Raw genomic sequence first — 26,437 nt, 5'->3', positions numbered from 1 at the left:
TTATCTGGACACATTGCGTGCTTAAACAAAGTTGGGGTTCTGCTAACAAGGAGGAAAAGAGAACAGATACTAGATAGACAACTAGCATTGTCTTCCATGTGCCTGCAACAAAGTAGGACTTCAACAGAGGCCAGTGGAGGTAGAAGGAGCAGGTGTGGTATTGAAATTCTGAAAACAAAAGATACAGTCCTCCTTGTCATTACCTCCTAAATCTCACTGATTTTTCAGGTGTGAGTTTAAATAGGTTTATTTTTAGTCTTAAATACAAGCTGATTGAATGGGGGAAAATGAAAAGGTAAGTGAAAGAGACCAATAATCCTCTTACACCAATCACTTGCCTTTTTTCTTGTCTTTTCTTTTTTTAGTTTTCATTTTAATGAACTGCATCTGAAACAGCGACCCTAACAAAATCTGGGACACAGGTTTACCAGATTCCAGATTTACTGCCTTCAAGTCCCCCAAAGAATCATTATTTGTAAACACTTTATTTTTCAATCCTGATACCTCCCTGTGACTCGTGTGTTCCCACAGTAAATTAACGTACTGAGAATGACTTCTCACTCAAGGTACAATGGAAACATGAGAAATGGGTTTTAATAAAGAGGGTTTGAAGAGGGCGTCTGAGGGATAGCAGAGGAGGGACTTGGGTTACATCCAAACATTGAAAGGACAGCAGAGAACACATGAAGAATCCCAGCCGTTTCTCTCATTGTGGAACTTGTACAGCTTGATTGCCAATGTTTAGCTAACTATAAAAGATGGTTGCTGTATGACTAGATGTCATTTACATAAAGTAAGAATTACACTCAATATGAACAGAAACTTCATTTTCTAATAGAAACATTTCAGCTTTTTCTCATGAAAAATAATTATTGTGTATTTTTGAAAGTCAAATAATAAAGAAAAACTAAAGATCCTCCTCATAGTCCCAACCCACAGGGAGAACTACTGATCAAACATCCATCTCAGGCTTATTTGTATATCTATTTCCACAAACATACACACATTTTCAAAGCAAAAATGGAATCACACGATGATGCTGGGCAGGGAACATTTATTTTCTGTGTCTCACATTTCCCTAAAGAGGGACCACAATCACAGTGACACTCCTGCTCCCACCCCACAGAGGAGTGAGTTACTTGATAGATGGGTGATAGCCATTGGTCCGCATTGCTCAGGTGGACGGGCTAACATATTAAAAGGCTAATTGCAACTTGCTCCCTTTCCTCTCTGTCCCAGAACCATGCAATCTTTGAGGCAACAATCTTTGACAAACATAGCTTTTCCCTGGGTGGGCTGTGCCCAGGTGGACGCACTCCTAAAAACATCCTCCAAAAAAATTTTTATCAGAAATAAAGCTGACGTTTTTATCCCCATCTATCTGAATTTCCTCTGTACCCATCTAATTATTTCCCTAGGTAAATTTCTAGAAGTGAAACTGCTGGATCAAGGCACATGGCCATATAAAGTTAGTGAATTACTTAGCTAGTTATTGCAGGTTTCTTTCCAAAACGTTTATATTGACGGAACCGCAAATGTCTATTTTTCCACATCTTTATCAGCACCGAGCATTTAAAAAATCTTTTCCAGCTCTCTGAAATAAAAGTAATGTTGGATTTTATTTGCAATTTTGTTATTACTGAGGCTGCATAATTTTTCATGTGCTTAATACATTCTTTTCTGAATTGTCTGAGAAATTAAATTTTATTATTATATAGCCAAGTCCTAATAGACATTTGTTCAGTGTCAAATTACGTCACAGATACCTCACGAAGCCTCGTCTCCCACCACTCTCAAACGCACTCATCCTAAAGTCAGCATTCAGAGTTGCAGTAGGAACCATCTCTGGCTGTTTTGAGTGGGAAATGATATTTTGTGGTCAGGGAATCTTCATGAGAGACTGAGAACCAGGCTTGGAGGCAGCTCAGCCAGGAAGAATGCCCACAATGCCACTGCAGAACTGCTCCAGGGGGACACTGATGTCCCCTTGCAGACTCAGACCCTGCAGCTTGCACCACCTGCATCACCCTGTATGCTCTGGACAGCAGTCCTAACGTCCCTGCAGCTGCTGCCTCCAGAGCCTGGATGGGGTTCCCACTCCAATCACCAGAATGCATTCCACATGGTGCCTGCTTTGTCTCCCTGGCAGGACCTCAGGATCTGCAGTGGCTGTCTGACTGTGGCTATACAAGAGGTGCCAGGGAGGCTGGGAAGGTGAGCCTTCTATGGTAGGTGACAGTTCTTACAACGTGGAGAATCTCCCGTGCCTAGGAAGGATGCAAAAAGGGTTTGAGCTGCCAGAAAAATGGAGAGTGTCTGCCACAGTTCTTGAGGACCTGATCCACATGTAACGGTACCTTTGGAACTTCAGAAGTTTCCATCTGTTCCATCTAAGTCAGGCAATTCAGAGTCACTCCCATCCCCCATTACACCTATTATCCCATTTTTATACATGCTGATACCTCTCCCTGGGATGCTGTCTCTTTCTTCTGCCTGTCAAAACCCTGCTGGTCCAGGCTACACTCCATTAAAAATCACACTTAAAATGTATTGCAGGATCTGAAGTTTCAAACTGTCTCATGAGAAAAAATATCAACTTGTCTTCTGCTTCTTTCTTGCTACATTTAGAGGAAGACATTTGGCCCGTTCTTCTGGGGAGGATAACTTTCTCCAGGATGGAAGACAAACACCATAAAGAGAGGTACCTATCCTCCTGATGCTTATGTTATCTTTTTTAAGTTTGCTTAATGAGCAAACAGAAACTTCTTCCTTAACCTGGAAAGCCTGGAATCCTCCCAGCTATCCCTTACCACCATTCCTGCACAAGAGTGATGGAGCCCTGTGGAGAAAAATCCCCTAACAGTGTGGATTGACATCTCGACAAGTGTAGAAGGATGTAACATGTTTTGATGGGTACATTCCACTTTTTTGACTTTCTCTTCACTACAATGGATGGTGCCTTCTGGAAATGGTGATCAGCCACTTGTATATCCCAGAGGCTGAGCCTGAGGAAGGAGTATCTGGTTTCATAGTGTTCACAATTGGAGCTCCTTTTAACAGGCAATCAATCAGACCCTTCCCAGATGCTCTCAGGGTAGCGGGTGGGGGGGGCGGGGGGGGGGGCCTCTGCATCCGCTCTTGTCAGCTGAGTCAGTCTCACTAAGGACCCCGACAGCTGCGATGAGTGCCCCCCCCATTACAAAATATGCATTGGAAAAAAATACCCAAAAGAACTATGTCAAAATTATAGCAGTGTTTGCCTTTGGGAGGGCAAATGAATAGGATTTCTTAGAGTGTTTTCTGTTTTCTAAATTTTCTGCTAGATGAATGCATGTCATTTTCAAACAATAGTTCATCCACTCCAACTACTCCCCACCCTGCCCTTCATCATCACGGGTGAAAGGTCTGCCCATCTCTCAAGACCCATCAGGGATGCCACCTCCTTCAGGAGCCTCCGCGGCTGGGTGATTCTCTCTCTCTCTCTCTCTCTCTCTCTCTCTCTCTCTCTCTCTCTCTCTGGCCTGCTCCACTGTCTCCCACTCTTCTGGCTGGGATTAGATTTAGCTGGATTCTCAATTTACCCTGCCTGCTAGCTGCCCTCTGTGAGCACAGACTCTATTTAACTTATTTTTTTTTAATTTAAAGCCATGACTGGCACAGCAGCTTACACAGATCAGGTACTCAACAAGTACTCAGAGTTGAATTCTCATTTTTTCTTTAATGAAGGTTTACCTCATCAGATTAATGGTCTCAAATGCCACTTCTCTCTGAGAAACTGAATCAGCTTGGGCGCAGTCATATCCTTGAGGAACCAGAGGCTGAGATTTTTCACAAAATCCACACATGGAGGCTTAGGGCTTTCCCAAGTTCCCACAAGCTTCAGGTGATCCTGGAGGACCGCCCCCCCACCAGAGATCCATTCAACAGACCCATCAACATGGGCACCAAAGATATATAAACAAAGGTGTCCCCTGCAGGGTTGTGTGAAATATTTCAAAAATTGGATTCAACCTTAATCTTTGAATATAAATGAAAGAACATCCACAGAGACCATGGAATATTCTCCAATGGTTGTAAAGACTATGTTAGGTCCACACATAGTAAAATAAAAAGGTCACCAAGACACACTGTTAACTAGAAAAAGCAATATATCAATACATAGGCTATAATTACATAAGTAGAAGTAATAAAAGCTAACAGTTTATTATTTTTTAACATCTTTATTGGAGTATAATAGCTTTACAGTGGTGTGTTTCTGCTTTATAACAAAGTGAATCAGCTATACATATGCATATGTCCCCATATCCCCTCTCTCTTACGTCTCCCTCCCACCCTCCCTATCCCACCCCTCTAGGTGGACACAAAGCACCAGGCTAATCTCCCTGTGCTATGCGGCTGCTTCCCACTAGCTGTTTTACATTTGGTAATGTATATATGTCCATGCCACTCTCTCACTTCCTCCCAGCTTACCCTTCCCCCTCTCCGTGTCCTCAAGTCCATTCTCTCCATCTGCATCTTTAAAACTGTCCTGCCCCTAGGTTCTTCAGAACCTTTTTTTTTAGATTCCATATATATGTGTTAGCATACAGTATTTCTTTTTCTCTTTCTAACTTACTTCACTCTGTATGACAAATTGTAAGTCCATGTCCCTCACTACAAATAACTCAATTTCGTTTCTTTTTATGGCTGAGTAATATTCCATTGTATATATGTGCTGCATCTTCTTTATTCATTCCAACAGTTTATTTTTAAAGTACAGATACACATAGGAAATGTCTGCAGTCTGTACATGTACATGTGAACAGTGATTACTTCTGAGGAAGGATGAGGATTTTCAGGAAGAGATAAAGAGGGACTATAATGTTTACCTCTATGTTAAAAATTATGTCATGAAATGATTATTGTTTGAATTTTTATGAAAACATGTTCCTACATTATATGTGTAATTACAAAAATTAAAAAAGAATTGTAATTTCAGGACAAAGTTAGAATTCTCAAGCATATGCAGATGAAGTCTTTTGTAGAACACCATGGAAATCAATTTATAAAACTTTAAATAACTAAATTTTGCATGTCTGCATTATGTCAATATCATATTAAACTATAGCCTTAAACTGTAGCAGTTTAAGAAAAATGTAAAGCACTGAAACAACTTAAATTGAGAAACCCCTATTGATTAATTTACTTTTCTGAAAATCAGGTGGGAAAGTCATAATTTTTTTTTTTTTTTTTTTGGTGGTATGCGAGCCTCTCACTGTTGTGGCCTCTCCCTTTGCGGAGCACAAGCTCCGGAGGCGCAGGCTCAGCGGCCATGGGCTCACGGGCCTAGCCGTTCCGCGGCACGTGGGATCTTCCCGGACCGGGACACGAGCCCGTGTCCCCTGCATCGGCAGGCGGACTCTCAACCACTGAGCCACCAGGGAAGCCCCATAATTTATTTTTAAACGCAGCATACCTCAGTGGGGTTTCAAGAATACTAGCATCTCATACAGCATAGTTTGAGAAGCCCAAATCTAAAGAGAAAGGGAAAGAATTTAGAAGAATAGAAAAGTAAGCCATGATTATCAGAGAGCTAAGACAATACAAGCTAAACAGACTGAAATCCTGAAAAACAAATTAAAAGAATGTCCTGGAAAATTGGCTTAGATAACAAAAATCACTCTGGAAAAACCGGCAGAATCACCCACCTAGACCACACTGCCTCTCTTTGTCTTTTCACAAAGGATCTAAGCGGACGGTATTAATATTTACAATAAATTTTCTTTGTGCAGTAACATATATAGAGAAACAATAGTCAAAAGACCTATGGGATTACAGTAATTTAGACTTATGTCTTTGCTTCTATCGTACCATAATACCATGGGGATTTTTATACATATTGAAAGACTCAGGATCATGTTATACTTCTTAAAGTGGAATTTCACACACATAAGCTGAAAATAAAACAATGTCTGGGAGAAAATTTCATAACATGCTCAAGGAGAATGGTATCAGAATTCATAGCACTGTAGTCATTTTTTTTTTATTATTTTTACAAAAAGGAAGAGAATGTTAAATATGCAACTAAAGAGCGCCCTCTAGTGGGAGATAATGTTTATACAAAATACTCAGAATTTGACCTATTTTCCAGAAAATGTTGCAACTCAGATTTGCTATGGATAAAACAGACTATGCTTAGAATATATTGCTTCAAATCACAGTATTCTTTGTTAAAATCATTACATTTCACAATGCTTTTTCTCTTCAACTATTAAATGCAATTGGTTAGTCTAAAATATCTTTCTTTTTCTCAAAGCACATCAAGATTGGAAACAATCACTTTTTCTTATTAAAATACCTTCTTTGTTCAGAAATCCTTGAATCTTGCAAACATGACTTCAGATGAATATAAGATGAGGACACAGTTGCCCCTCTTAAAAACTCTTCTTTGGCCTTCAGTACAAATCTGCTGATGCTGACTTGTGGCCTGATGCAGACAGTGATAACGACCAAATTAAAATCCCTCTTTAGGCAGAAATGAAAGGTGCTGAGGAAGCCTACCACAGCATATTTCAGAAAAGTAACCAAGACTGGCCATCTTTATACAACCGTTAATCGTAGTTTTTCCCCATTCGGTACACCAAAGAACTCATCACACAAGTAACGGGGAAAAGATATTAAACGCTTAAACACTGAGAAGGTTTAACATATGATCCAAAAGACCAACAATAAGAGTTTCACCAAAACAACAAGGTTCTCAAAGAACACAGAAACACTGAACTTTTGAATCAGGAGAGCATTTAGAGTTTATTTTACTCAGTATCTCACCCTCGTGATTTTTACCATATTAACATCCCATCTGTACAGTTATTAGCTTAATATTTGTCTTTAACCAGTTTGACTTTCATTTAAAGACCAAGATCACATACCATAAATAGAAACTAACCATAAAAATAAATTAAAAGAAAACAGTAGTATTATATTCTAGAAACTGGGTTTTGCATTGGGGCTCGCTCTTTTTTATGAAAAAGAGGAGGTTGCAAGAGAAAAGAAGTGTTTGGGACAAAATAGCACCCAAGGTAGACTTTCTCATCCATATTTCTAGAAGGACTGAACGAATCAGGATTCAGCGCTATTTGAAGCTATGTCCATGTAGCACTAAAATCATCTCTCATTCTGGCAGTGGTCCATGTCCACAGTTTTAGGAAGCTTTCCTCAAACTCTAGCTTCTCACATGATTGGCGAAAATAAAACTCAAGAAGGGAAACTGCCTTGCCCAAGGCTGTTGGAGGGACCTGGCTGGTGTCTGCCCACAGCCCCTCAGGCATTTCCATTGCTGTGCTCTCTAGAGCAGCTTCCCACTGCCAGCATCCCATCTCTTTGCCTAGGGGCTCCTTCCAGTGGAGGGAGCCCACTCTGCATATGCACTCAGCGCAGGCCAGAAGTCCTGGAGAATTAACATCCCCAAGAGCAGTTCTCAACAAATGACCAACAGGAACGGGTGTATAAATACCCCAGCTCCCTCTCCATCCTGTCAGGGAGGCATGCCGTCCACTCTAGCTCCTGGGGTTCCCACAAGGGATGTGGCCCCATTTACTCACAGAACTAACTTGCGTGATAGCGCATCTTTTATTGGCTGTTCTCAATTCTAGTCTCACTGCCCCATTTCTTTATGTGTTTCCTGGGGTCACCTCTCAATCTACTAGCACTCGGATCTGTATTTCAGGGTCTGCTACTTAGGAAACCCAAATTAAGACAATTATGTAGTAAATGAGCAGTAGAGTCCGTTTCTTAAGCCCGGTTTTCCTACCTCCACATCTAGGATGGTCTTTATTTGTCTCCTCCTTGCCATTGCTTCCTTGCCCCAAGGAAGGAAGCCAAATCTAACTGAGCCAAATCTAACTAACTGAGCCAAATCTAAAAAGATGGTGGCTTTCAGTCATGAGTGTGCCAGTTATAAGGTGCCCAGGGCTCAGGGGGTTCCCAGGAGATGGAACTTGCAGTGAAAAGTCCTAGGCAAACCAGGACCCATTGGTCACCCTAGTCAGCTACCACCTTTGTGTGGAGGGGGCTACAGTTCTGAATTTAGAGACCCCAGCCTTCTATGTGTAACAAATAGGTACAATCCATAAAACATGACTTCAGTAATGAAGCATCTGGAGTTCCCCAAGTTATGCTACATATTCAAGTGGCATCATTGACAATTCTATACTCTACTAGGTATGCGTTTATTTTCCTGTGTATTAGAAAAGTATTAGGGAAAATTTAGCACAGTAAATCTGTGATTTTATAGACATTCATGTCAAAGAAGATGCTCAGATAGTTATTTACTTTCTTAAGTGAGTTCATTAAATAAAAATAAATGATAGTACACATTTTATGTACCCATGGCAAAAAGTCTTGTACAAGTTTGGGGAAACTGAGCTATCTAGATAATTCTAGAAATCATATATTTATAATTTTTTAGGTAAATTAAATTCAGTATTTTAATCTGTTAAGTAACTAATCAATTGTCCTTAAGTAACCATTCCTCTTTATTAAAAATAAGGATTCCTAAAAAAGAAAAGAAAAGAAAAAGGATCCCTATTTGTCAGAATCACAGACAAATGACTCCAGCAATCTCTATCAGGCAGCATATATCAAAAAGCACATTTCAACTACCCTATTTGGGGGACCCTTACTATATGCGGACAGAAAGATTCAATTACTAAGTGAGTTTCAATTACTGAGTAACTGCTGGGTGCCAGTCATTGGACAATCAGAAAAAACATACTGAGCACACACGCTTTATGGTCCTTTATGCAATAGGGAGGGAAGCAAACACAACCCCTGCCCTTGGGGAGTTAACAGTCAAGAAGGCAAGATAGACATTAATTGAATACTAGTTACACAGATAAATATGCAATTATTGTAGCTGAGGTAAAAAAAAAATAACATTCAGCAAGCTGTGTTCAGATACGCAAGGGAAAATGTATCTTCATTTTCTATAACAGGCCCTGGGGGGCAGTGGGGTGGCCAGATGAGAGGGACATGCAGAAATAAAAATTAAAGCTTGCTCATTAAGGTATCTCTGTCTCTTCTGGTTTAAATGCAGCCTCTTTGAGTTCAAAATAGTATCTTTCAAGTAACCTTCTCTCACTTTTGGCTAAATGTTGCATTTTTCTGGGTTTCTCCCCCACCTGCTCAGTAAGATCAACTTTCCTCTATGCCAAAAAGTATAGTACTCTAAAAAAAGTAATAACCCAAGAAGGGACCCTGTCTTAGTCTATTCAGGCTGCTATAACAAACCATAGGTTGAGTGGCTTTAACAACCAGCATTTATTGCTCATGGTTCTGGAAGCTAGAAATCCAAGATCAAGGTGCTGGCATATCTGCTGTCTGAGATCCTGCCTCCTGGCTTGCTGCCTTTTCCGTGTGCCCTCACATGGCTAAGAGAGAGGAAAACAAGCTTCCTCATGTCTCTTCTTAGAAGGGCATTAATCCCTCCATGAGGGGTCCATCTTCATGACCTAATGACCTCCCGAAGACTTCATCACACTGGGGATTAGGGTTTCAGTATATGAATTTGACCCATAGCAGACTCTAATGATCATTTTCTATGGCTCTTCTTTCTTGCTACAGAGGGCCACCCTTCACCCTTCTCTACCCACCATTTCCATCCCAGCCTCATGGTCCATGGTCTGAATGTTTGCACTCCCCCCAGAATCTCAGAAGTAAGGCCACGCTGCTTACGTCACAAGGTCACTAATTTAAACTCTACCACTCAATGTAAATAGAGCATCGTTGTTTTCTATAACTGGCCTGTTCTTCCTCTAGAGCTTAGCTTTCCAATATAGTAGCCATGAGCCACATGCGACTATTTCAATTTAAATTGTACTTAATTAAATTTAAATAAAATTACAAATTCAGTTTCTCAGCCACACCAGCCACATTTGAAGCTCTCAGTAGCCCATGTAGCTTGTGGCTACTAAAATTGGACATGAAGATACAGACCGTGTCCATTATCACGGTCTGTATTAAACAACCCAGGTCTGGCGCACACAAGAGGGAAAAGCAAACAAACTTGCCCATCACTGTATCTTAGCCTCTTTTAGTTTTAAGACAATCTCTTCCCATTTAAAGGAAGTTCTTGAGTAAACTTTGTTTTTCAAGGTTTCTCCTCTCTCATCTTCCAGCAGATGGTGTCTGGATCAAAGTCTCTCAGGGATTCAGCAAAGTATTGAAGGTAAAGCTGGACATCCGCAAACACTGGAACCTGAGGAACAGAGGTGAAAGTTTCTCCAGATGTGGGATAATGAAGCCCACAGATGACAGCTGAGTTATGCCCATTTTATAGGTAAGAAATTGTTGCTCAGAAGTGTAAGCTATTTGCCTAAGGTCACAAAACCAGTGAGAGGTGGAGTCAGAATTCAAACTCTGAGATCTCAGCTCTGTCCACTCCATTGCATTGCCTCTTATATTCTTTACAGTGCATTCAATCTCCTTGCTAAGGGCACAACCCAACAAAGTCTTGGTTGATCAATCCTCAAGAGAAAAAATCTGTGCCAGTTTTCCCGTGGTCCCCATAGTCCAGGACGGGGAGATGCATATACCTGATGACTCCTGAAGAGCTCGGAGGACAGGCAGCTGGTGTAGGAGTAGCCCCGCCACCTGATCACGCAATCTGGTTAAACCCAGTTAGGCCTGTTGTTCTGAGGGTGCTTCTCCATCTCACCAACTCTTCTACTGCTAAGGAGCTTTAATTGTATTAGACCTGCCCATATAACATCTAGAGGTCCTGAATCTTACGTTGTCAACTCCTCATTTTGGAATCGTATTAACTGAGCACAAATTGCATGCCAAGCACTGTGATAAGTACTTTCCAAGATCATTATCTTATATGGTCCTCACAATAGTCCTTTGGAGTTTATATTGTTATTCTCATTTATATTTGAGGGAATGAAACTTAGTTTCAGCCACTGACCAAGATGCAAACACAAAGCTGTTTGGTATCTAAGCCATGCTTTGCCACAGAAGGAAATCAAACTTACCTTTGAAGACATACCTCTGAAGCAGAAACTGTGGGAACAAATTATAGCTCTGTCAGGCACTCACTGTGAGATTTGGTGCGAGTCATTTAGCCTCTCTGAACCCACAGTTCCCAATCTATAAATGGGGGTGGGGATGCCTGCTGCCCACTCCAGTGTGGTTAATGAGAAATGTAGATGCTCTTTCCGTTAGAATTATTGGGTGGCGAGCACTGTTACTTGGCCAGCAAAAGCAAAAAGGGCATTCACTGCAAGGAGGTTTGGGAGCCTCCAGAATCTATGGGAAGGCTGCAGCATGGGGCGTGAACAAAGGTCAGGAACAAAGGCAGGAGGTAGTGCAGAACAGGAGTCAGGGGTCATTGCTCTTGGACTATCTTTCCATCTCTGAGTCACTTCACTCACAATTCAAAGTCCTGGGTTAAGAGAATCTGATTTACTGACCTTAGGTCACTTGTCCACCCTTGGCTGCACTGGAATAATTAGAAGTTTCTGGAAGAGACCTCTTTGGCCTCCACAGTGGGAAGTGAGAACCCTTTGATTAACCATGCTCATGAGGGAAAGATAATATCTGAAAATGAAAACAGGATACTGTTGGAAGAGAGGGAAAATCCTGGGGTTGACTGTAAGATAAACGGTCACAGAAACGCAAAGTAGTGGTAACATTACCATTTCCTGTCCTTACCTGGAAGCCCTGCTGTACACATTTGGGGTAGAGGGGCACTGGGGAGGGGCAGTGTTTGCTCCCCTAAAGGACTTCTTCACACTCTTTTTGTTTCCAGCATTATTGCAAAAATTTATATACTTACTTGCAAACATAGGCTCTAAGTTTTGATTTATACAAATACCAGTTCTTCTCCCAAAAGTATCAACCATAAATAGCAAAAAGATAAGTAAATAAGAGCATGTTAAGCATGAGGAAATCCATGGGCTTCATGCCTCATGTATGAAATTCCTGATGATAAAAACATGATCATGCATTTTTAAGGCAAAAGTAGTAGATCATGTGGCTAGAATAAATGTGAGGCATGACCATTCAGTTGGGAAAGAAATGTTCTTCTTTAGGTTCAAAAGAGAATGAATCATGGCCTGAAAGTCCAAGAACATAAATTTTACCATCATCGTTTACAAAATATTACTATTGAAACCTAGGCCATTATGCAAAAAATACAGGTAGTTCCTCAAGGGGAAGTACTTCAGGCATTAATGTAAATAATAATGTTTTAAAGTTAAAAATGTTACCAAGAATGCAAGACTTATATACATAATACTTGACTTTCTTTTTTTTTAAATGCCATTCCAGGAAAAAATGTCTTCTCTTGGGCACATATATAAAGGTTAAGAAATATTAGCAGATCATATATATTACTAGTTTTGTTTTTCTACCATAAAACAAGAAAAAATGTAGAACAATTAAAAATTTTGTCATGCTTCATCCAAATGATATGTCGAAATATGCCCGAAAGAGAATTTTTCAAATAAACAATAAAGTTAATACAGAAGGCCTCCTACTTCTGTGAATTTGTTGAAGAAGGAAGAAGAGTGGTGGGGGAAAAGAAGAAAGAAAATGAAAAAGAATAAAAAGAACCCGAAGTTGTAATGCTAGAAGAACACCTTTACAACTCAAAAATTCATATTTGGTTACACTGTAAATATTAGAGCCAAACTGAAGTAAGTTACCTCTGAGAATTTTTTTTAATGTTTGATTGACGGTATTTGAATAATCCATTTAAACAAACGCCAGTTGAATTTCAAAATGATTCAGCATTGTGTGAGGCAAAACTGTAAGAGGGACTTACTATTTTAAATTATATGATATGTTACTGTCAATAGAAGTATATCCAACACGTGTCTAAATTTTGCCTACACAGCTAGAAAATAATAGATAACAAAAGCTTTTAAGAAGTACATATTCGTATACATCTATCCCTATATCCCCTCCCTCTTGCGTCTCGCTCCCACCCTCCCTATCCCACCCCTCTAGGTGGTCACAAAGCACTGAGCTGATCTCCCTATGCTATGCAGCTGCTTCCCACTAGCTATCTATTTTATATTTGGTAGTATGTATACGTAGAGCTGATTCACTTTGTTATACAGCAGAAACTAACACAACAATGTAAAGCAATTATACTCCAATAAAGTTGTTAAAAAAAAAAGTACACATTCGTATAAGTTCCATTTTCTATTATCTGTTGATACTGTATCTCATGTTCTAATACAGTGGTTGTTCTGATGACACAAATTACACAGAAACTCACTATTTTCCCCCAATTTTACCCATCATTCAAATTCCAAGTCAAAGAAAAAGTTCCTCTAAATGAATTTTAGGACCTCCTTCCCCTTCTGTTAATTTTTTTTCAAGGCATTAGGCACCTAACGAGAAAAATACATTCTATACATTTCACAGTTATTTGAAAATATTATGCTAGTGGAAAAAGCTGTAGAGTGCTGTTTTTCAAGTCTATATCAATAAACATCACCCAGTGTAAAAACCACAGTGCTTTATCTATGATGCTTGGACTGGAGGAACTAGCATAAGATTTGTAGTAAAATCTCCACCAAGAATATTACACTGGGTAACTTTTTGGTGTGTATGAGTTAATAAATTTCTTGTCAGTCCGGCCCTTAGGATTACTCTTCTGTCTGAATTTTGGTTTTGTTTTCTCTCTGTCCCTCCCTCATGGAGTTGAACTTGGAAATAGCATCACTCTTGAGCTCGTTAGTTTGATAAACTGGCCTAAGTGTGCAGCGGTAGTGGGTACCTCCAGTACAGAAGCATTTATGGGTCTCCAGGGAATTCTGAAGAACACCAGGAAGTGTTTAGGTACTGAATCACAGCCAAGTGTTCTGAATCTTTAATTTTTTTTTCCTTTGAGGATGTCAGCACTAAAACATAGAACATGCTTTTCCCACTTGGTTTCTATTACTTGTAAAGCATTCAAGAGTTTATAGGCTAGAATTACCTCCTTCCCAGGCAAGAGAACGGGCAAAAATTCTAAGATGCATTAACAGTCCCTCTGCTGGTCTTCTTTTATATTTTTTACCCAACAATATAATAAAAATGACTAAGTACTAAACCTGACCATTGTGCTTCTGAATCCATCATATTTTTTATCATATTTATCCATGCAGTGTTCTCATCGTTGGTGGTTTAGATAACGCATGTTGAAATAAATTTCACACGATAACTAGTTTGTTTTCAGATATGACACGTCCATCATCCAAATAACCAGGCAATTATGACATTGCAAACCTTTGGAATAAATGATTTGTTTGAAAGATGGTTTAGGTTACAGATAAAAATTAAACTTCACAGCAAAGGCTGGAAAAAACAAGACAAAATTAATGTTTGTAAATAAGAATTTAAAACAAATTTGGGTGGAAATGACTTGTTTTGTTTTGTTTTGTTTTAATTAAGCACATGTATTATTTATGTTGGAATACCTCAGACAACCGCTGGCGGGGGAAAGAGGGATTACAACTGTATTTTCTCAGATCTTAACTTATCTATCTTTGCTTGCTGACTGCATTAGCATTTTTAAAAGATCACTGCAACAATTGAACATTAGATATTTATCCGTAATCAAATAAGCAAAAATATAGGTACAAAGACATTGAATGAACCAAAAGATAATTTTTTTTAACATCTTTATTGGGGTATAATTACTTTACAATGGTGTGTTAGTTTCTGCTTTATAACAAAGTGAATCAGTTATACATATACATATGTTCCCATATCTCTTCCCTCTTGTGTCTCCCTCCCTCCCACCCTCCCTATCCCACCCCTCCAGGCGGTCATAAAGCACCGAGCCGATATCCCTGTGCCATGCAGCTGCTTCCCACTAGCTATCTACCTTACGTTTGTTAGTGTATATATGTCCATGCCTCTCTCTCGCCCTGTCACAGCTCACCAAAATATAATATTAACAAATTGGAGACAACTGTCCATCAATAGGGAATGACTAATACATTTTAATTAGAGTCATATAATCGAGATATAGAATGCTTTGCAGACGCTTTGAAAAACTGAGCAGATCTGCTTATACCAGTGTGGAAGTTTATCCATGACACAGAGTTGAAGACACAAAGCATTCTGCATTCAGTAAGAATAGTAAGATGTCATTCTAAAATAAGCATTCATAGATATATTTGAACATTGCTTGCATTATTATGACAAAAATATATTATTTGCTCACTATTATTTTTCAAATGATTATTTAAAGGGTCCAGAGGATACCAAAAAACCTGTTAAGAGTTTTTGTAGTGAGCAGGATGTGAGGGAAACACATTCACTCTTTACATGTGTCCGTGTTACTCTTTTTAAACAAAAGACCCCACATTGCTTTAAACAATACTAATTTTGTCTATACCCTGGTTCAGCAAAGAATGAAAACAATGTCATTTATGTGACGTATAAGGGGATAATATTAAAATAAGTGTGAGTAATAGGGACTAGGGAAGGAAAAAGCATGAATATCTAATGAAAGAAATGTAAACTAATATAATAATAATATCTAACTTGGCAAAAAGGGTATTTAAAGTATTTCAGTGGACGGTAGAAACAGAAGTTGGCACAAATTTATAGAAGGCACCTCAGCATTGTATAGCATGAACTTCACAAACATTTGTGCTCTTGAATCCAATGTTTTAACATCTAAAAATTTAGCCTAAGAAAAGGGTTGATGCTAACAGCACTACTTTAAAAAGCAAAGAGCAGGAAACAACCTCTATATCTGGTCAGAGAGGATTAGATGATTTTATTATTATTATTGTTATCGTTGTTGTTATTATCTTACCTTTATTGATTATAATATGCTAGGCATTGTTCCAAGGGTTTAATGGACCTTCTGCCATGTACTCTTGTAACAATCATATGAGATATACACTGTTTCTTTCTACTTTTATAGGGAAAAAAAACAGAGACATGAGCTGTTCCATAACTTGCCCAAGATCCGCATCTAGTGAGGAGTAGAGGAGGGATCAGAACAGATGGACAAGATGCCAAAACCTGTGTTCTTAACCAACACATTCATCTATATTCATCTGATGGAATACAAGGTAGCCATTAAATATCATGGAATATTACTGACCTGGAAAAATATTCATGATTTCTTGTTCCATAAAAAGATATAATTCGGACTTCCCTGGTGGCACGGTGGTTGAGAGTCCACCTGCCGATGCAAGGGACACGAGTTCGTGTCCCGGTCTGGGAAAATCCCACATGCTGCGGAGCGGCTGGGCCCGTGAGCCATGGCCGCTGAGCCTGCGCGTCCAGAGCCTGTGCTCCGCAACAGGAGAGGCCACAACAGAGGCCAGCGTACCGCAAAAAAAAAATATATATATATATATATATATATATAATTCAACAATGTGTATAGTCTGATGATACTTTGGAAGTGCACATTCACATACAAACATAGAGTTTTCTAAAATTAACATATATCCCTTTTATGATCAGAATTAGACATAAAAGAAGTTATTTTTAATCATTTTATGGATGTTTAATGACATACTAAGCAAAAATAGAAAGTGCCAATTGCATATATTATAAAATATGATCCCAAATGTTGAAGCCCCAAATCCCCATGCCAATGGGCCTTTCTAATTGATGTCTTCATCTGCCTCTGGTTGATATCTTATACATATACACAAACACACACACCCACGCATGCATGCAGGCACACACACACACACACACACACACACACACACAAAGGCAAAAGATAGGAGAGCAATACATAAAGACATTATCAGTGGTTCTCTGAGATGTGGGATTTAATCTTTTTCATTATACTTGCAAAATGTTTTCCAAATTTTTACAATACAAGTGTAGAATTTTTAATTATAATTAATACTTATATTTATATATATAATATATATGTAAAGCAATACAACAAAGCTTTCTCTATTACACATCTATTTGTATTATATTCGTAAAGTTGTATTTTGTATTGAAAAAATTCAAACATACACAGCAGTATGACACCCCATATACTCATTATCCAGATTCAAGGATTATCAAGAATTGTTAAGACTGTGCTGCCTTTACTTCAGTTTATCAGGGAAGAGCTCAGGAGCAGGGCCAAGTTTAGAGTGAGGCAAGTGAGGCACTCACCTCAGGTAAAAAATTTAAGGAGGCCCCAAAAAGCTCAGTAATCAGGATAAATAACATTTTAATGCAATATGTTTTTAAATTAATCCAAAAAATCCATGATGAACAAATATTTAAAAATTAAATAAGGACAGAATGTATCCCTCCACTTGCAAGACTCACTGACCCTGGTCCCAGCCCCGGCTGTTAGAAAGGGGAATGGAGTGGAGGAGGGGGAAAAGGAGGATGGAGACAGTGAGGAAAAGAGAAAGGGCTCAGCACTCAGAGGCAGGTCCTGGTGTGGGAGAGAGAGGAGGGGCTTGCCCACAACACACCCAGAAGATTGGAGGTGAGCCGGCCCCCCAAAAAGGGAGGCAGGCTTCAAATCATCCAAGGATTAGGGAGGCGCCCTGAGAACAGGCTGAGGTCTCTGGGCTCTGGTAATTTCTAGTAAGAAATTTTGCAGTACTATTGATACCGTGTCACAGTAGAGAGGAGGGCGGCAGCTAAACCTCAGTCTGCCAGAGCCCCCATTTACATCCACGATGCTTTTCACCAACTCCATCTCCAGTTAAGGAGTACTCTGTAAATGCACACATGAAAAATTATAAACTAAGTATAATTACAAAAAGAGAAAGAGATTCGGTTCATCTCTTTGTATCATCTTAGATGACGGCAAAGAACACTACCAAAATTGTGAAGCCTAAATTAGGAAGGATTCTTTGAGGATATACATTTAAGGTAATATTTAAAGAATGAAAAGAAGCACATGTGCTTTCCATTTTTAGCTGCATAGATATCCTGGCAAACAAACAAAATTAGAAGATGGTACAATCCTTATTGTGAGAGACAAAAACCCTGCCCCCTCTCCCACCAAAAAAATAAGTTTTCATGAACAGAAAGTTCTGGTGATGTGGCCATTGACACCTCCTAGCCACTGGTTTGCAATCTAAGACATAGTCTGGAATTTCCCTAAAACTTATTGACCACCAAGTAACAGATATGGACAAAAAGGAAACTTCCAAATAATACATTTCAGAAGACAAAGTAAACATCACTTCAGAGGTTGAACCTCAGCTCTGACAATATCCTTAATATTTTCCGCACACTTCCTCCAAATTAATAATTATACATATTAGGAAGGAAGCAGACAAATTACTGTTTTAACATAATTAATTTGACATTTATTCATTGTTGTAAAATTATTGTTGTCACATAATCATACTTTAATGTGCACATGTCAATAAGGCAGACCAAGGATGAGGATTTCAAATAGTTTTGAGAAGGAAGACAATTAACTTTTATGATAGTTGCATAAACATTGCATTAAGTGTCAAAGTAACACATTGGAGGAATTCAAATGGCTTCATAAAATCGAAAAGTAGGAAAGTCATAATTACACATATCAGAGAATGATTGACTATTCTTTCTACAGAATTCCTTTGCTGAAGATTAAAAAACTTGGTTTTTGCCAGAATGTTCCAAAATTTGCACCATCAGTGGGACAGGAGATAAATATGATTCTATTTTAATTGTTCTGTGTTTACTTTATCTTAGAAATATGACTAGTGTGTCAAGCCTGAGACGCCACAGTATTGCTTATGATGAACTTTTGTTTTAAAAGAAGTTCTTATAAAAAAAAAGTTCTTATAAATGAAAATAAAACTAAGTCATTGTATAAGTACTCCACAGACTAGAACAGTTGATGTGAGTATATAATGTCTCTGAGCACCCCTTTCCCACTTTCCTGCACACGGACTCTCAACTTGTACCTGCTTCCCATAGCCCTGCACTTGGGTTTTTTGTCCACTTCAAGCTGCCAAAGGCAGTTCTGCCTGGGATCAGGCAGAGCTAGAAATGCCTTAACCAAGCCTTTAACTAATGACCAATAGGTGCAAGGGTATAAACCAGCTTTATCCAATACATAATGCCATCCACCTGTGTCATTCAAAATTTTCTAGAAGCTACTTTTCACAAAAGCACAAATAAACAGGTAGAAATAATTTTTACCTACTTATTTGTTTGTTTGTTTGTTTTTGGCTGCCTTGGGTCTTTGTTGCCGCGCGCGGTCTTTCTCTAGTTGCGGCGAGCGGGGGCTACTCTTTGTTGCGGTGTGCGGGCTTCTCATTGCGGTGGCTTCTCTTGTTGTGGAGCACGGGCTCTAGGCACGCAGGTTTCAGTAGTTGTGGCTCGCGGACTCTAGAGCACAGGCTCAGTAGCTGTGGCACAAGAGCTGAATTGCTCCGCTGCATGTGGGATCTTCCCGGGCCAGGGCTCGAACTCGTGTCCCCTGCATTGGCAGGCGGATTCTTAACCACTGCGCCACCAGGGAAGCCCCGAGGTAGAAATAATTTTAATTAAGCATTTCATTTAACCCATTACAGTAAAACTATATCATTTCAACATGTAATCAATATTAAAAATTACTAATAAGGTATTTCACAGTCTTTTTTGGTACTGAGTGTTCAAAATCTAGTGTGTATTTCACACTTACAGTACATTTCAATTTGGACTAGCCGTACTTCTAGGGCTCAGCGGCCGCATGTGGCTAGGGGTCTGCCATATTGAACAGAACAGATCTAGACAGGTGCTATGGACTGAATGTTTGTGTCTTCCCGTTCCTCTCTCTTTCTCTGCCTCTCTCTCTGCCATGTGAGAATACGGTAAGAAGGCAGCTATTTGCAAACCAGGAAGAGAGCTCCCACCAGAAACTGAATTGGCTGGCATCCTGATCTTGAACTTCCCAAACTCTGAAAGTGTAGGAGACAAATGTATGTTGCTGAAGCCCCCCAGTCTATGGCATTTTTGTCATAGCAGCCCAAGCTGACCAAGACAACAGCTGAGTATGTGCAACACTGCCCCAGAGCTCCCTGGGGGATTCAACCAACATAAATTTTGGAGGGTACACAATTCAACCCACAACAGAAGCTGGGCCCTAAACTAAGTTATTTGTGTGTCTCTTTAAGCATTTCCCAGATGGGAAGCCTTGAAGGAAAAAAAAAAAAAAGTGCAATTTGTGCCAGAAATGAGCAGTTATGAGACCTTATTGAAATCTTCTTGATCAATTCTGCTCACTTTTCTTTCTCATTTTTAGTCTAGGCCTGGTCAGCCAAGTGTACACACCAAAGTCATCCTTTTCTTTTTTTAACTTGAGCCAAATATGCTAGGACACAAGACTAAAGAGTAATGACACCTTGAAGTGCTGAATAAGTTTTTTGGAAAAAAATGTCACATCCCTGCCAACAAAAAAACAAAGCAGACAATGAAATCTCTGGTAAAAATCAAAAAGGAAGTCAGTTGTGATGTTTCAACCATTGAGTCCTCTTTGCAATGTGGTAAAAGAGATTAAAGTCGGTAACCATCACTGTATAATTTTCTTCTGTCTCTGACACCTCTTGGACATGGCCTCATTAACACCAGCTTTATTTCCTACAACTACAGGAGGTCTCAAGAACCTTTTATGTACTATGGTCAAACAGAAATGCTGACCCAACACTATCTTTGTTTCTCATACTTTTAGTTGAATTTCTGATACATTAATAGGAACTTGGGGATTTGAATGCATTTTGAAAACCACATAAGTGATCCTGATATAATAAAAGCTTACTTTAATTCAGGCTGCAGGCTTCATTTTGAGTTATTATGTTAGTGAGTTTTTCAAGCACTTCTCCACACCAACCTTTTCATCTGAGGCACAGGCAGTAAAATTCCCTTTGTGTCCCAAAGCAGAGAGGTTTCCTCTTGCTGCTGTACCAAATTACCACAAACTTAGTGGCTTGAACCAACACAAATGTACTCTCTTACAGTCATGGAGGTCAGAAGTCCAAACTCAGTCTCCCTGGGCTAAATTCAAGGTGTTAGCAGGTCTGGTTCCTTGTGGAGGTGTTAGAACCAGTTCAAAGGAGGATCCAAAGAACAAACACATTCACAGACCAGGGATATTGAATGAATGTGTGAAAAGAGGTGTATTGGTTTCCTAATGCTGCTGTAACACATCACCACAATTAGTGACCTTAAAACACTAAGTGGCTTATTAGCTTACAGTTCTGGAAGCCAGAAGTCCTAGAACCAAGGTGTCGGCAGGGCTGCATTCCTTCTGAAGGCTCAATGGGAGAATCCGTTTCCTGGTCTTTTCCGGCTTCTAGAGGCTGCCTGCTTTCCTGGGCTCATGGCGCCTGTCTCCATCTTCAAATCCAGCAGTGTAGCATCTCCAAATCTCTCTCTTTCTCTGACCTCTTCTTCTATTACCACATCTCCTCCTGCCTCCTTTTTATACAGACCCTTGTGGTTACACGGGACCCACCCAGACAATCCAGGGTCATCTCCCCAACTCAAGATCCTTCATTGAATCATGTCTGCAAAGTCCTTTTTGCCAAGTAAGGTAACCAGTCCATGGTTTTCAGGAATAAGGACTTGAACATCTCGGGAAGGAGAGAGCATTACACTGACTACACAGGAGGAGAGACAGGAAATTTGAAACCAACTTGCCCCTAATACGGTGTCAGAAAAGGAGGGGCGTGTAGAACTCCATCAACACACACACTCCCTCTCTGAACCTCAAGTCTCACCTCCACAGAGCCCAGTTCTAGGGGTTCAGATTATATACCTTTCCAAGGGTAAAGCCTTTCCTTAAATTTTTCATTAATTAATACATTTAAAATTTGTTTTAGCTTACAATACAGATAACTTGATCTTTTTCCTTTCAATGTACAGATCTATATATTTTAACCCATGTATAGATTTGTGTAAGCACCACCACAATCAGGATACAGAACAGTTCCATCACTGTCCAGAAAAGACCCTCATGCTGCCCCTTGGTAGTCACACTTTCCCCCCACCCTTTAAAATCTTAAAATCTTTAAAGTGTGTTCACTTTTCTACCAGTATGAGAGTCATGATTTTAGCTTTTCTGAGAATTCTCTTGCAACACTGAGAATGCAGCGAACAAGTGGTAACTGAATCAGCAGATCCAGGAGAGCCAAATCCTGAGCCGGCAGTGGGAGAGGCCAGAAAGGAGCCCTGGAGATGCTCGGGAATTAGCGGCACCAGATACCTCTGCAAGCTGGAGGTGGAAGTGTGACCCAAAATAGTAAGAGTGCGCGAAAATCTAAGAAAGAGTCAAATCCCCATTCTCCCCTCCCCCATGCCACATGCTGGGCACCCGACGCCCTTCAAACCTGGTTAAATGACTGGGCTTTGTGCTTTTGAGAGGATGAAAGAGAAAGAAGGTCTGTGGACGGGGACTAAACTGAAGATAGAGGGGACGGGGGAAAGGTGACATTCTGATTGCTGAGACCCCGGCCTTCCTCCCCACCCTTTCCAAGACCAGGCAAGAAGGCTGAACTCCTCCAGGCAGGTGAGTGGACAAGAATTCTCTGGAAATTTTGCCCATAAAGAAGAAAACCTAAAGATACTGATATGTGAGTGTAGGGAGGTGGGTGATCGGCAATGACACAGCCCAGCCAGGTCACTCCACAGCGCTGCTCAGGCTGCCTCTTCTAGAAGACAATTGGACACCCAAGGAGTACGAGACCTTTGAGGAAAACTGAAAGACACAGGCTAAAAGAACCAAACCGCTGAAGGCAGCCCGCACGGAGGAAACCAAAACTCTCTCTCCCTAAAACATTAACATCGTCGATAAGAGAAAATACTGCAGCCACAAAATAAGAATCAGAGTTCTTTTTTTTTAAATTCAGGTAACAAGGAAGAGTTCTGGGAAATTAAAAATATGAGCACAGAAATGAAAAACTAAGTTGAAAGCTTGGATGACACAGTTGAAGAAATATTCCAGAAAGTAGAGCAAAAAGAATAAATAAATAACAAGACGTGGAACTTGGAGAGAAATGATAATTAAGAAAAGGAGAGGACCAGCGCAGGAGTTCCAATGCCGAACACTGGGAGTTCTAGGAAGAGAACAGAGGAAACAGAGGGAATGAAAAAAAAAAAATCCAATAAGATTCCCAGAATCAGAGGACATGAGTTATTAGACAGCAGGGATCCATGCAATGGGTGGAAATAGACCCAACCAATAAATATCATCATTAAAATTCAGATTACAAGGGGACAAGGAAAGGTAGAAGCTAGTGGAAAAAAATACGAAGTTTGCATCTAAAAGTACAACAATCAGAATGGCATGAGACATATCATCAACAACACGGTAAACTCAAGGACAGTGGAGCAAGGCCTTCAGATTTCCGAGGGACAATTATATAGTTGATCCTCATTATTAGCGGATTCAGTATTTGGAATTTATCAACTCGTTACAGTTTATTTTTATCACCAAAATCAATACTCGAGAAGCTTTTGGGGTCATTCAAAGACGTGCAGAGCAGCAAAAAAAATTGAATCACATGAAGCGTGCATTTCCAGCTGAGGCCAACCAAGGCAATGCTCTACCTTCTTGTTTCAGATCTCATACCTAAGCAAGTGGCCTCTTCACAGTCTATTTAGGGCCACATTTTGTGTGTGTGCTTTTTGTTAGTGATTTCAGACTGTTTAAAACAGCCCCCAAGCCTAGTGCTGAACTGCTATCTAGTGCTCTAAGTACAAGAAGCCTGCCATGAGCCTTGTGGAGAACATCGGCATGGTAGGTAAGCTTTGCTCAGGCATGACCGTGAGCTCTGTTGGCAGAGAGTTCAACGCTAATGAATGAACAATATATATTAAATAAGCTGTCTTTCAACAGAAACACACATAAAATAAAGTTATGTATTGATGTGTTGATGAAAATGTCATGACCAGGGACTCAAAGCAACCCAACTCTGTATCTCCTCTAGAAGCAGTGGTTCGGTTTTTGCTGATTTGGTAGTCATGGTGACTGCAGGACACAACTAACTCAAACACCAAGAATCAATTAGAATTATAACCTAGGATGTTTCTTTCGTTTTTGTTTTATAATACAGGTAATGACATTTTTCTGTCAGTGTACAGTTCTATGAATTTTAACACGTGTATAGATTTGGGGGACCACCACCACGATTGGGATGCTGAATATTACCATCACCCCCAAAATTTCCCTGGTGTGGCCCATTTGTACTCAGAGCTTCCCCTCACCCTTAAACCCTGGCAATGATTGACCTGTTCTCCATCACTCTATCATTTTGTCTTTTACAGAGTGTCATATAAGTGAAATCCTACAGTAAGGAACCTTTTGAGACTGGCTTCCCTCATTCAACCTAATGTTTTGGGATTCAACCAAGGTTTTACAAGTAGCTACCATTTGCTCCTTTTCACTGCTGAGTAATAGTCTACATAGCCTAGAATTTTAAACTCAAATCCATAAAGTGTGAAGATACACAGATCTTAAACTGTACCTTCCTTATACTTTGTCACAGGAATCTACTACACACACACACACACACAAAGGAGAAGTTAGGGAATAAACCAAGAGGTGAAGACATAAGGGGATCTGCCATAAGGAAGAAACATAAGAAATCCCCAGGATGATGGTGAAGACAACATCTTAAGACAATTGCTCTTCAGCTGCTCCAATCCACATTGAAGAAACTTCTTCAGAAGATGAAATCGATAGAAGTTGTAAAGTGTTTGAATACATTGAGAAGAGATTTACACAACTGGTGGTGACTAATTCAGATGAATTAATACACAAAAAAGTAAGCAGACAAGGAGAAAAGGAAAATTATTAACTCTAATGAAAACAAAAAGGTGTGCAGAACAGGAAAAGGAATCAGAATACCCTATGGTGCAACTATGACTACTGAATATTTGTCTAAACATAATTACACTGTAATTCCTTTGGGGCCTGGGAAATAGGGGTGGGGAGATCACTCTCGTTCATAACAAGCCTTGCAGAATTATTTAACTCTTTAAAATACGTGCCTTTATAACATAGATAAAAATTAAAACTAAACTTAAAAATTTAACTTGATGAAATATATTCTTTTTCTATGTAAGGTCTGAGAGAGAGAGAGAGAGAGAGAAAGCCGTTCCTGGTAATACCATCCTTGAAGGGGAAGTCATTAATTCCCTTCTTTGTCTAAAGCCAGTTCAAATTTGGATTTCATTAACAAAAGAAAACTGACAAGTACTAAAGCTATGCACCCTCCACACCAGGAAGCACCAGGTCTTCATTGTGGTCCTCCATTGAGCAGCTGGGACGGTGCAGGATGTGCTGAATGTGGTCCAGAAGATGCTCCACCAGCTGGACGTCCACATCAGCTGCAGAGCTCGCTGCAGAGCTCGCTGCTACGAACAGTGGCCAAGGCGTCCTGGGCTGCTGGAGGAGCTTGTGTTCCAGATGCCCAAGGAACATGGTGCCCAAGCCGACCAGCATGGGGTTGGTTGGGCGTCTGGCCAGGTCTCCTAGCTGGTCCATTTCCAGGTACGTAGTGGTCCCGATCTCTGCCTTTATATAAGTTGGTTACTTCACTGCGTCCTCAGTTGTGCCTGTTTACTGGATGCAGGCTACCAGCAAGTGATTGCTTGAACCACACCTCTGTGCTTTGCTGGTGGTAGTTCGTCATTATTGTAAAATATACAGTATTTCACCTTTAAGTCTGATTGGACTTGAAAGCCATTTGCACTATCACAAGAAATTCCAACATTTACCAGTGACAGGAAAGGATATGCTTGCTGTTAGAGCCTTTAAATAAAACGTTAGTATTGGAAATTTCTGAAAGTTTGTTGTAAAAATAGCGTATGTTTTGGGCTTCCCTGGTGGCGCAATAGCTAAGAATCCGCCTACCAATGTAGGGGTTACGGGTCTGAGCCCTGGTCCGGGTAGATACCACATGTGGCGGAGCAACTAAGCCCGTGCACCACAACTACTGAGCCTGTGCTCTAGAGCCCGCAAGCCACAACTGCTGAGCCCATGTGTCACAAGTACTGAAGCCCACGTGCCTAGAGCCCATGCCTGACAACAAGAGAAGCCACCGCAATGAGGAGCCTGTTCACCGCAACGAAGAGTAGCCCCCTCTCACTGCAACTAGAGAAAGCCCGCACACAGCAACAAAGATCCAACGCAGCCAAAAATAAATAAATAAATTTATTTAAGAAAACAATAAAACCATAGTGTATGTTTTTATATAGCTTCCTTGTGCTAACAAAGCTTTGCACTGATGGTACCTATCATATATGTAACATGATCGTCATTAAAAAGACCCAAACAGGAATTGCATGGAGCCACTTTAAGCATAAAACATGATACACAAACTTTACGGATGCAAATTCAAGTTTCTCATGTAAAAATCTGATATGTTATAACAAGAAGTTTTGTAAAATTGTAATATTTAATTACTTTCTAAACTTTTCTGTTTGAGTTTTTATATTTTAAGGAAATAACATAAAGAAATATGATTAATTTTCTTTTCCAGCCTCCACATCA

Source organism: Tursiops truncatus, chromosome 15 (assembly GCF_011762595.2).
Source record: "Tursiops truncatus isolate mTurTru1 chromosome 15, mTurTru1.mat.Y, whole genome shotgun sequence".
NCBI lineage: Eukaryota > Metazoa > Chordata > Mammalia > Artiodactyla > Delphinidae > Tursiops > Tursiops truncatus.
This window is presented reverse-complemented; position numbering follows the sequence as displayed.